A 13387-nucleotide genomic window follows, 5' to 3' on the forward strand; every position below is an offset into this window, starting at 1 on the left:
CCCTGTCTGCGTAATTTACCATCCCAGGTTCGTAATTCGGACGAGCCCTTCCCGTCTCGTCCCGTCCCACCCCACAGGTGAATTCTGGACTCTGATTGGTCAGCAGGCGTTGATTTTAATCGTCTATCTAAAGATGGATCTACAGGAGGAGTCTCCGGCGTCCGAGCTAAAGCGTCAAGTTTTCCGACCTCCCCGGGACCGAGGCGTTTGCACGCTCTGCGACATTTCGTCGCGGAACAACGCCGTCGTCGTTGTAGGATGAGGCTTTGTTTCGTGGAACAGCCAGTCGGCCCAGATGCGCGTCAGGACAATGAGGGATCGCCAGTCGTTCCTTCCTCTGAGAACGTTCCCATGCCAGCGCTGAAACCCGAACCCCCGGCCTTTATTTTCCACGAAAGGAAGAGCCAGTGAGTCACTTCTCTAGAAGTCTGAGAACGGCCCCGGTCCCTCTTCATGCATATTAAAACTGCTGGAGTCTCAGTAACACTCTCTCTCTCTCTCTCTCTCTCTCTCTCTCTCTGACTCAGTCTCTTTTTTTAACAGCGTTAGTTGGCCCAAGTGTTAATATTGCCCGGAACATTCTGATAAAGCAGGTCTGTTGTACTCACTTGATATGAGTGAATTCATCGTATATGGAGTTATTAAGGGGAATTTTTTATTTTTTTTTTGCCATGCACGCGGTTGCTTATCGCGCTTCAAGAGGGATATTTCCTTCCTGTTCTGAGAATGAGTTTTGTGTATTTTTAATCAGAAAATGTATTTTGTTCCCCTCTGGAACTATCAGATCCAGTCCTCTTTTCTTTTTTTTTTCTCCCTCACATCAAACACATCATTAGCCTTTTGTTCGTTCTACTCGCAGAGCCGGAGATTTGAGCAAAGCCGCCCTCAGATCTGCGTTTTTTTTTTTTTGGTTGTATTTTTTTTTACAATAGGATTTGTGCTAAATGAGGAGAACGAGTAGGCGACCTTTTATCAAAATAAATACGTGCGGCAGAGCGGTGCGCGAGGCTTCGGGTTCAGCGGTGCGATTCTATTGTCCTTACGCCCACGCTCCGACTCGAGGCTCTGACTCCAGGCTCTGTCTCACCGAGGAAAACGAGCAGGTAGCACTCGGCGAGAGGTGGCGAGTGTGGAGGTGCGATTAAGGCCAGGTGGATGATTGACAGCCAGGGTGAGGGGTGGAGCTGCGACACCACAGGACACAAAACCACAGAGGTCAGAAATGGTCCGGGAAAAATAGCCGGGATCACATGGGTACGAGGCTGGAGTGGTGTGGTATAATCAGCTGTGTGATGTACCGTGATGGTGTTATGGGTAACATCATCACCTCACAGCTCCAGGGCACCCAGTTCCATCCCGAGCTCACGTTACTGTCGTTCTCCAGGTTCTCCAGGTTCTCCAGGTTCACCCAAAAACACTGCAAATCTCCCCCAGGTGCAAACAAGCACAGGAACGTGTCCTATCCAGCCTGTATTCCCAGGACAAGTCCACCCCAAACCTGGACATGAACCCTGCCCCCCCCCCCTCTTTTTTTTTTTTTTTTTTGCTCAATTTGAATGTATTACTTCTTACTTACAGTGGTTATAAAAAAAAAGTCATGTTGAAAAATTTAACCAAGATAAATCACTAAACCAAGATTCCCCCCCCCCACCTTTTAATGTGGGAAACGAAACAAAAAACCTTACAACAACATGGTTGCATAAGTGTTCACACCCCGTAACTAATACTTTGTTAAACACCTTCTGCTTGTTAGACAGAACTCTGGATTTGGGTAAGAGTCTAGCAGTTTAGCACATCCCAGTCTGCCAGTGTTCTTCCACTCATCCTTACAGAAATGCTCCAGATCGATCAGATTGTGAGTGGACCTCCTGTGCACAGCTCTCTTCAAGGTGTTCCACAGGTTTTGGACAGGGTTCACGTCAGGGCTTTGACTGAGCCGGTCCAAAACTTTTGAACAACTTCTTCTGAAGCCATTCATTTGTTGAGTTGTGATTCGGGTTGTTATCGTGCTGACCACCTTCGGCGGTCTAACGGAGACCTGCGGGTTCTGTGCCGAAATAGATTGGCTTTCGGAGCTGTGCACGGTTCGCTCGCTCAGTCCCAGCTGACGAGAAGCAGCCGTGTAGCACGATGCCGCCGCCACCGTGCTTCACTGTGGATTTGGGGTTCTTTAGGTGATGAGCGGTATCGATTTTGTGCCAAACATACGTAATAGAATTATGCCTAAAATCTCCTTTCTACCTCTGTCTGGTCAGACCGTAACACATCTTGCCACATGGTTTGGGGGGGATTTTCCATGAGAAGGGGCTTCCGTCTAACCACCCTACCCCATAGCCCAGACCTGGGAGCACTCCCCTGCAGGGAGTGACCAGCACTTGCCTGATGTGTTCTTAGGGCTCCTTTAACGTTCTTGTGGGTCTCTTGGCAGCCGAATGATGTTCTTGTCCGTTTGATCAATTTCGGAGGGACATCCTGTTCGTTGTGACGTCACCGTGGCGCTCCATTTTCTCCTCCTGTTGATGATGGCTTTCATGGTGTTCCATGTTGCGTCTAACGTTCTGGACGTTTCTGTACGTTACGACGGTGAGATCCAGTACATGCCTTGTAAGCTCACGACACTAAGAAGATGCCAAGAAACTCCTACAGAAGGAATGATTTTCTCTTGGATTCATTTTTTGCATCACAAGAACCTACAATTTGAACAGTGTAGAGTTTATTCATTTCTATATTTTATTTTTATTATTATTATTAGATTTTTAAAAAATTAATGAATCCCCTGTACCTCTCTTTCTTCTTCTTTCTTTTCCATCATCTTTCTTTCTCATTTTTTTTTTTTTTTTGTTCTGTTTGTATACCCCCGCTCAGATGGGGATGAGAACCAACTTCAGAATGGTCCCAGTCCTCTGAAGGACAGGGTGGTGGTGGTATACGAAGTCAGTTCGATGTTTCGGTTTCAACGTCTCAGTTTCTACCACATTGAGAAATGCATACGAGCTCCACTGGGCTGGTTTTTGGTGCTGGTTTTTTATTTAAATTTTTTCCCCCAATTTAATGATTTATTTATTTTTTGATTTCCCAGAATCCTAATTGCCTTACCAAGAAGTGTTCGATAAGATAATTTAACTACGATAAAGAAAATGAAAAGAGCATGCCTGTGTACTTGAGTTCTGAGAGTGAGGAAGGTTTTTGAAGACGATGATTCTGCAGATCGTGATCTTCTCTGACGTCTGTGATATAAATGAACACGTCAGTAGACGGTGCAGATTCAGACCCGAGGACGCATAAACTCGACTCACTTTCACAGGAGTTTTTATTCGGCGTGGTCGTTTTAAAGAGCAGCAGTGGGTTATTTCGGTTCCGGATGCTCGTTTGCGATTGGATGCGCCTCCTGTCAATCATTTTTTATAGACACTACTCTACAGAAGAACCTGGGGGCGGGGCTGAAGATCCTGGGGGTGGGGCTACGTGAACATGGGCGGGGATTATTCAAATGTTGAGAACATACCTAACCCATGAAATATATATATATTTTTTTTAACAGTTTTATCCTTTTACAGTTTTTTACAATTTACTTGTAATGTTGTGGAACGTTTGCGAAACAGGTTAGTTCCTCTTCTCACGTTGTTTTCGTGACCATATCGAGAGAAAATAACGAAATCCAGCTAGGATATAATGTCTCTGACGGGAACATGATGTTAGAAGAGGATAAACTTGTTGATTTTAGTCTGCATTATTAGTGCGCTCGACTAGCTAACTAGCTCGTCTCACCTTAACCACGTTACCACGTTTTAGCGTTGTTTTTGTTGCCAGGCAGCACAATCATGGACTGGGCAGCACACTGGAGCTCTTACACGCCCAGCGGCCTCGCTAATGAATTTATCGTCGAAGAACTTTCCCTCGCAGTCGGCACTCACTTTCATCCTGATCAGCGTACTGTCCTTTATAATGCACTGCACTGTAGAGGGGGCCATTACTTTCACTCCTGATATCCATGAGTTTTTATTCTGTTTACATGCTGGTCCAGCATCTCCCGCATCATTCTGAGCTAGATCTTTCTTTTCCGTTGTTTTTTCTCTCGCTCTATCGCTTGCTCTCTCGCTGTGTCTCTCTCTCTCCTTCCCTCTCTCTGTGTGTCTCTCTCTCTCTCTCTCTCTCTCTCTCTCTCTCTCTCTCCCTCCCTCTCTCTGTGTCTCCCTCTCTCTCTCTCTCTCTCCCTCCCTCTCTCTGTGTCTCCCTCTCTCTCTCTCTCTCTCTCCCTCCCTCTCTGTCTCCCTCTCTCTCTCTCCTTCCCTCTCTCTGTCTCTCTCTCTCTCTCCCTCCCTCTCTCTGTGTCTCCCTCTCTCTCTCTCTCTTCCTCCCTCTCTCTGTGTCTCCCTCTCTCTCTCTCTCCTTCCCTCTCTCTGTGTCTCCCTCTCTCTCTCTCTCCCTCCCTCTCTCTGTGTCTCTCTCTCCCTCTCTCTGTGTCTCTCTCTCCCTCTCTCTGTGTCTCCCTCTCTCTCTCTCTCCCTGTCTCTCCCTCCCTCTCTCTCCTTCCCTCTCTCCCTCCCTCTCTCGCTCTCCTTCCCTCTCTCGCTCTCTCTCTCTCCCTCCCTCTGTCTCTCCCTCTGTCTCTCCCTGTCTCTCTCCTTCCCTCTCTCTCTCCCTCCCTCCCTCTTTCTCCTTCCCTCTCTCCTTCCCTCTCTCTGTCTCTTTCTCTCTCTCTCTCTCTCTGTCTCTCTCTCCCTCTCTCTCTTTCTCTCTCCCCCCCCCCTCTCTCTCTCTCTCTCTCTCACGCTCTCCCTCTCTCTCTCCCTCTCTCCCTCGCTCTCTCACTCTCTCTCTCTCCCTCTCTCTCTCTCTCTCTCAGGAGCAGAGTGTGTGACAGCTGCTTGAGGAAATTCCTGACCGGTTCCACTTTGGCATGACGGGAATTTTTGCTATGTGAGTAGCCAAGCTCGCCCCACACACACACACACACACACACACACACACACACACACACACACACACACACACATCTCACAAAAGACAGACTAAACCACGGGTCATGAAGCCGAACTGGGAAATCGATGCTCTACCCACCTGTGTCATGAGATTCCTGATCCATGTGTTGAATATTTCCATGTGATGGACTATTAGAAGCAGTTCTGTAAAACGAGTTCCTTTGACTCATTTTATTCTGAAATAATTACTTGCTTCATTTTATTATTATTTATTGATTGATTTATTTCTCACGCTTGCGCATGTCTTTGATCAGCGTTCGTAACTAAACCAGCGGGCTGAAGGTGTTATTACGGACAGATAAAGCTCTGAACTTGCTTTCACCCTTGACTGTCCACTCCTCCGTTTTTCTCGCTACACCTCCTTTGTGGATCACGGTTCATAATGGAGCGTATCTGATTCTAATGCTAATTACAGTCTCTCCCCCCCTCCTCCCCTTTTCTTTTTCAAAGAGCCTTGTCTTTTTTTTTTTTTTGCTCATTTGAATATGAGCTGCAGTTTGGTATTTAACCCTTCCACACTGTTTCTCTGTTCACACGCTGAAGCGTGCACTCGGGTCCGCTTTGAAATCCGTTCTCTAAAGTGATAGAATCGCAACAGGGCAGATGAGATTAATCCAGTAATGAGACCTTTAATAAAGGAAGTGTTTCATTTTATACAGGTCTAGCCAGCGGTGCTTGTACTTGTGACACGTCGTCTGGCTGATCTGCCGTGTTCAGGAGACTCCCCCGTTCCTGGAGAGCACGAAGTGTTCTGGGCACACTTCCATATTTCCGGGTCTTTTCCATCTTTTCACGAGGAGAGCGCTGCTGAACGGCTGGCGTTTACTTCCACAAACTCTAATACCCATAATTCAGCGCGCCTAAACGCGAACCCTTTACTCTCCAACACTCGCATGTTTTCGCAGAGCTCCTTCGCACAGTGCGTAACGGTCAGCAGGTCTGGAGACGCTCCCGATAGAGGTGCTTCCCGTGGAATTGTTTTCCCTTTTCATCTTCATCTGACGAGCTTTCGTATTTTTTTTTTTTTTACGTCGGAAGTTACGTTCCTGAAAAAAGTATCGTTCGCCGTGTCCGCTGACGATGTCGGACTCTACTGTAGTCACGGTTACGCGCTAGGAAGTGGAGGTTCAGGTGGAGAACACAGACGGGCGGAGCGATACACGCAGCGAAACGTCCCAGTGCGCTTATAGGAAATGGACGCACTCTGCGAACGCTGCTCGACCAATCAGATCACTGGACCAGAACTAACTGTTATATAATCCTCGATAGACGTCAGCGGTAATGTAATATCGTGTACGCACGATATCGTTATATCGCACCACGTCAGTACTCGACACTGTAGCGCAGTATTTGTGGAATGACGTTTCTGATAGGTCTAAAAAAAATTATTTATTGTTTATAAAACAAATTATAATAGTGTATAATCAGTCCCTCCAGGATTTCGTTATCGTGCGATCGCAGAATCGACCGTGAAATCGAGCAAACGCAGCAGTATTCGGAGGAACGTGCAATTTTAAACAATCGCCGCAGATTTGTTCCTAGAAGCGTCACGTGACATCGTCACGGCACGCGTTCAGCCGAAGCCCTCTTCGAGTCATGTGCCCCGAACACGAGGATGGCTAAAAGGTCTCGTTTACCAACAAACATGACTTACTGTAAAATACCACGCAAAACTATTTCATCATTGCGATTTTGCAAATTTAAAAAAATCCACAGCACAATCGAGCATTTTCGGACGAGACGATGACAATAATAGTGAAATTCCGTACGGGCTGAGTAACATGTAGATCCAGGTAACGGAGATATAAGGCGTGAAAGTTCTTCCAGACCCTGGCACGTGGACTCGGCCCGTTAGATTGCAACGTGTTGGTTAAAACGGTAGGTTTTGTCCCGGGTCCGGTCGTTCTACATGGCGCCCCTGGGAGGGTCAGAGTGGGTTCCCGTGGCTAGCCGCTCTGACGCCAGGTTTCCCGAGCGGCCTCGTAGAGCGGACTACGTCTGACTCAGTTGTTTGCATACCTAAGATTTTACTCCCTCAAGCTGAAGGTCAGAGCCAGATGAAGTTATTCCGCGATATAATTCTCTCTTCACAGTGACTGCAGCAGGACGCATTTTAAAATCGTTTTAACTAGAGCGGCGTAATCTAAACTGAAAAAACAGTACACGGCGTAGCTTACTGCTAAACGTCACTCTCGTTACGCAGAGGATATCACAGTACAGCTGCTGAGTCTGCGACGTCCCGGTTAAAGACCACAGTCCGTGATCTCTTCACCCAAATTGCTCCCCCACGCAATATAACCACGTGGAATTACGCCCTGGGTTAGTCTTACTGTTGAGTGCAGAAGTTTACACACCCTTAGTCTAAAATGCCTAAAACACTGATGTTGTTAATGTGAACAGTTTAGTTCATGAGGCTGTAGTTTAGTTTCTTTCCTTCTTTATAATGGGGAATAAAAATGGATGAAAATAATACACCTCCATCATTTCGTAACTTGTTTGTTCAGCTGTAACTTTTAAACCCCGCCTCCAAGCTCTTTTTATTTCTGTCCTCTGAACAGCTTTTGGACTGATTTTCTGTAACGTTCGAGATGGAAAAATCTGCTACACCGCCGTCTCCAAATCTGGTTTCGTTTAGTCCCTTTTAAAAAAAATGACTACAAACACGTTTCTCAGTTTTCTAGCTTATTATTATTATTATTATTATTATTATTATTATTATTGTTATTATTATTATTTTCATTTACTCATTTCATATAATGACTTAATAGAGAACCGTTCCAAAGCAAATCCATAGATGAAGACGGATAACACCGAGACATTCATTCTGGATTAAAGTCATGGTGCCGTATAAAAGGAGGAGGACTTTGGGGGGGGGGGAAAGAGTGTGTGTGTGTGTGTGTGTGTGTGTGTGTGTGGGGTGTTAGCTGATGCGCTGTAGTGGCTGAGCTGCGTTACTAGAACGTTTTCCCCATGCCCCAGTCCGGAGGCGCTCTTTCACCGTTCAGTCGCCGTTTTGCCATTTTCAGCTCTCTTCGAGCATGGCCTTTTATGGAGTTTTGTGGGTGTGGCTAAATATAAACATGCACCAAACACGCTCGGTAATATACAGCCGATTTGTGTGTATCAGCATACGCACGTGAAGAGGACGCAAATCAGAGACCTGTGTGAACCTGGCCGGAATGAAGAGATCGGTTCGTCCTGTGAAATGACGAACGAGCAGAGCTAAAGTCGGAGTTTTCTGCGATTAGCACGTTATTGTAACCTAAAAGCATCTAAGAAACTCTGACATCGATGCTCAACTATGGGCCCCAATATGTGTTGGAAATTTTGTTACAGTGTATCCTGCGAGATCATTCTCTCGTGTGTGTGTGTGGTGTTATTTATTTATATATATATATATATGTGACGTAAGAATCAGCTAATGGCGTCTTCGAAAGGTTTTTGTTGCAGGATACGCCAACGATTCATTTGAAGTTGTTAAATAAAGTAGGTTTTAAAATAGGGGTAGCGTGCTTTTTTTTTTTTTTTTTAATGTTCACGCAAGCTCTGTGGGGAATACAAACTTCTTCTTCTGCATTTAACTGCCGTCCTTGCCGAATTGTTTCGGCATGCGAGCTGTGCGTTTTTATTCGTTCACAACCGTTGCCATGCTGATGCGTTCCAGATGTTGACTATATAGTGCAACATCATGATTCATGCCGGCGTGTGACGGGCGTCGAGTCGCTGTATTTCACCTCGTCGGTCTGGACGGTAAACACCAGCGAGAGAGAAACGGCAGCTGGAATACCGTACTAATGCGGTACACGTGGGGTCTGCCAGGGGACACCATGCTGTTCCCAGAAGAGCGGGATGTTGGCGCTGCTCCGTCACACATTCCATCCCTGTTCTCCAGAGAGAGGGGAATAAAAGTGCTGCAGCGAGGACGTGGTCTCAGCACGAACCCTGCTCTTGGGTTTCTTTTTTCCTTTTTTTTCTTCTCTCTCCATCCTCCCCCCTCTCTCTCTCTCTCTCTCTCTCTCTCTCTCTCTCTCTCTCTCTCTCTCTCTCTCTCTCTGCAGTGCCACAAATACCCATCAGCCAGCGCTGCGCTCTGGGGAAGCGTCAGCATGAGTCGCAGATGATAAGCGGATCTGTCTGTCAGGAATGGAAACAGAAGTGTGTTCGAGTGCGATGTGATGTGATGTACGACAGCCAGATCTCAGGTGTTTACCGCTCACCGCAAAGCCATTTCTGGATGTAATGACTCACACCGATATCCTTCCTCCTACACCGACCCGCTGGAGCACAACGTGTGGCCGGTTCACAGCCGCGCACAGGCAATTAACTCCTGCCTTTCCTGTACTTCTGCAGTCCGTCAGCTTCGGAGTGAAATTGTGCTCGAATAAGCGAGGAGCTAATTCGAACATCTGCATCAGTGATGCATCGATACCGGTACTGGTCCAATACTGCGCTCGTTTACTCGTACTCATAAAAAAAAAAAACCAACAAATGCTCAGATAGCAACATCCGGTACCGATGAGACGAAATGACGGCGATCTGGACGTGTTTCATACGAAGCAGACTGCAAACTGCGCGCAAATATCAAGAGAAGGAGCTACAGCGTCATCCTACGGTACAAGTCGGACCTCCTAAGTGATGTTCGCGGCAAACACCGGCTAGGCGTGAAAAAACGCCAAACGCCAGGTGAGTGGAAACATCAGCTCTTACCCGGTGTGGCGGTCCTGATGAGGCATTACAACTCGCTGAAAACAAAAAAGTACTTTACTTCACTTGGTATTTCTTAGTTTTATAGGTAATTAAAAAAAAAATGTAATGGATTGAGATAAAGCGATAGAAATGAAGAGAAACGAGAACAGGCGTTCTTTCAGGACTAAAGTAATGGCGTCTGTGGTAGCTGCAGTGGCTGAGCTGCGCTACTGGAGCGTTTTTAGCACACGCCGTGATTACACGGCGCTCTGTGAGCGTTTATTCGAAGGAAAACGTAGGCTATTTTCAGCAGTACGAAAGCACTAGGATTGGTTTACGTTTTACGGTGTTTGGCAGACACCTTCGTCTCATTTATACAGCTGAGCAGTTGAGGGTTAAGGGCCTTGCTCAAGGGCCCAACAGTGGTAGCTTGGCAGTGCTGGGGCTTGAACTCCTGACCTTCTGATCAGTCACCCACAGCCTTAACCACTGACCCTCCACTGCCCCATGATTCAGCAATCCTGCAGCTCTAGGTAGCGAGCGCACTTTATTATTCATTTTTCTTTGAGTCAGCGTTAACACTGAGACCACGTTCGCACCCGGAATTAACATCCCGTTTAGAACGATCCGATCACGAGCCGACGGATGAAATGCATATCCGGCATTCCGTACCCGCCTGCGACGGGTGCGTTTATTTTCAGGCAGAATTATCATCTGTGAATCCTTTCTCGTGTACCTGTACGGGCTGCTTCAAACGAGTCGGTTTGAATGGTCTGCTGATGGAACTTGTAGACGAACAGGAGCTGCGATGAGACGACGGAAGAAGCGTCGAGAAGCCGTGCTGTTCTAGCACCGCCTTCGCCAGGCTGTGGACGACTCGACCGTGTAGCGCCATTTCCAAACGGTCTCGCGATAATCGCCGTTACCCGGGGAATACGCGCATCGTCTGTGGATTAGGGACGCATCGAGGTCGTACGCGTCCCAGAAACCTGCTCCAACAGCGCGCCGAGTGATCGGGTCGTCGATGGTGTGCGTTCGGCGCTGTCCGCTTGCGGTAGGAAGACCCGGGACGCAGGTTAACGCCCGGTGTGAACTGTGGGAACGAGTATAGAGTGCGGGTCTAGTAGTCTAAGTGCATGAACACACACCTGCCGCTGTTTAAACCAGGTGAATGTAAACGGAGAGAAATAAACCCTTCCGTTGTATACTGGATCAGTACCAGAAATAAAATATCCCATATCCACGCATGGCTTTATCGGAGCATTAGATTAACTGTTTGATCCGCATTGTTGTTTATGAAAAGACAGAAACTTGGACCGACACCAGGTTTTTCTTTTCTTCCTTCCTTTTCTTGTGCTCGTCTGAAAGCCTAGAATTACACGCCGTGGTGTTTGACAGGCTTTTCTGTTAATTGCACCACAGAGTGCGCTCTCTCTCTCTCTCTCTCTCTCTCTCTCCCTCTCTCTCTCCCTCTCTCTCTCCCCTTTCTTTCTCCCACACTCGTTTTTCTCAGCTATTTTTGCTCCTTCCCTCCCACCGTCCCCCTCACTGTGTTGCTATGGGCTCTTGTCGGAGATGGCGATATCGCCACAATGACTCGAGGCTCGTGATGATGGATCATGGATCACGGACACCGGGGACGTAACAGTAGGAAAATAACCCGTCGTCAAGTGGAGTTACTGTTACCGTGTATAAAACGGCACGTCCCGAAGCGTTTTATTCCACTTAAACCGCAGGAGTTTGCCAACCATTACAATGTTTCATTCATTAACCAACAAAATCTTTTTTTTTATCCATTTATAGTTACGTTTTTAATGTCCGAGAAACAAGTGAGTTCCTCTCTCTCTCTCTCTCTCTCTCTCTCTCTCTCTCTCTCTCTGTGTCTCTCTCTCTCTCTCTCTCTCTCTCTCTCTCTCTCTCTCTGTGTCTCTCTCTCTCTCTCTCTCTCTCTCTCTCTCTCTCTCTGTCTCGTGAAGTTAAAACGACAAAGAAAAGCATCGCATGTCACGTTACCACGTGACTTTCCTGCGACGGAAAACTTGGCAACCGCTGTTACAAAGCTCTGACACTGGAGACTCCTTCCATAAACGTTACCTGAACATCTCCGTACAGAACACTCCATTACACATGCCCTCAAGAGGTTTTATTCGCCTTACAAGTTACTATAGAAAGCATAACATATCGGCACGAGCGCATTAATATAAACCTCTCACTACTGTCGGCGCTGCTTTTCTAGGAAATGAATCAACACCTTTTGACCAATCGGAATCCAGAATTCTCTTACTTTCATGTAACAGCCTGTTACATCCATGTGTGGGTTTAAATCTGCTTTGTTTGACAGTTCCCAGTTGCAGAAGTTAACCAGGCGCTTGGTATTTTATTGCCGTACATACACACACACACACACACACACACACACACACACACACACACACGCGCGTTAAAAAGGCAGGGAGTTGACAGTTAAACACATCAGTGAACGTGTCCTGCTGAGGGAACTTGGCATCAGCGCCTCGAGCTCATGTTTATCTGCTTCACCCGGTGTACACGTCTGGAGGTAAGTGGGCGTCGGAGAGAGAACGCAGGAGACGGCGTGAACTATTGTACAGCTGTACAGCGGCCCGTTTGTTCCCGTTTAGCGCGAGAGAACAGGTGAACAAATGAAGGGTTATTATCACCGACCACCATGAAATCCAGCGCTGTACCCGAGTGTCAAACATTTCTCTACCTTTCTCTAAGCACAGCGTTAGCACCGGATTATGTCGTAGCTCACGATTCTCTTAGCCCACACACACACACACACACACACACACACGAAGCTGAGTGTTTAAATCAGTAACAGAGGAGACAGAATGCGAGGCTGGGGAATATTCACACTTGGCACAAACCCCAGGAGCGAGAACTCCACGCTTTGTCTCTGCTTATTGCATCACGCTTCATCAAGTCAGCCACATGGAGAAGTGTGCCTTACATTTCACATTATAACTCACCATCTCTCCTGATCGTTCCATATTTCACCCTGTGTAAATACAACCCCAAGTCCAAAAAAGTTGGGACGCTGTGTGAAATAAAAGTAAATAAAAACACTGTTTTTACAAATCCCGTAAAGCCATAAATTATTCACAATAGAAGCAGAAAAGTCGGGAGGGGGACAACAAAAGGCTGGAAAAAGTACGTTAGTAAAAAGAAAGAGGCGGAGGCTGGAGACTCCTTCCATAAATCTTACATGAACATCTCTACTTTTTTTTGAACATCAAAACAGTGTATCTCTAAGATCATCTTACTGACCTGTTCCCAATTACCCTAATTACTTGCAAAATCTTCCTCCAGCTCTGTCTTTTCACTAACACTTACTTTGCTAGCGTTTTATTGCCCCCGTCCCAGCTTTTTGGAGACGTCTTGCGGCCTCGGATTTAAAATGACCTTATTTCCCCCCTTAAAACAGTAAGTTTCCTCAGTTTAAACATTTGATAAGTCTTCTGTGCTCTATTGTGAATTACATAGGGGTTTATGAGAATTGAGAATCATCGCATTCTGTTTTTATTTACATTTTACACAGCGCCCCGACTTCTTTGGCATCAGGGTTGTAGTTAAAAGGTCTGTGCTGCTGTATGGTGTGGTTTTGTAACCAAAGTCAGCCTCGAAGTACAGTATTTCGATGAATTACAACCCCGATCCTACAGCGCTGACGCTTTTGTCCTTTTGAACTGAAATAGCCT

At 46.7% G+C, this 13387-nt stretch overlaps 1 protein-coding gene across 6 annotated transcripts in view; it reads left to right on the forward strand.

Moving 5' to 3' along the window:
* The window catches only part of sipa1l1 (signal-induced proliferation-associated 1 like 1), a 71984-nt gene that overhangs the window by 20792 nt on the left and 37805 nt on the right, over window positions 1-13387 (forward strand). For 5 of the 6 annotated variants that reach the window (XM_053613717.1, XM_053613711.1, XM_053613713.1 and 2 more), the window contains exon 2: window positions 4847-4920. The gene's annotated coding sequence lies outside the window, so the exon portion shown is untranslated. Of the gene's footprint in view, window positions 1-4846; window positions 4921-7865; window positions 9666-13387 lie in introns of those variants that run through there. The other variant, XM_053613712.1, reaches the window with a different exon arrangement.

Source organism: Ictalurus furcatus, chromosome 25 (assembly GCF_023375685.1).
Source record: "Ictalurus furcatus strain D&B chromosome 25, Billie_1.0, whole genome shotgun sequence".
NCBI classification, from domain to species: domain Eukaryota; kingdom Metazoa; phylum Chordata; class Actinopteri; order Siluriformes; family Ictaluridae; genus Ictalurus; species Ictalurus furcatus.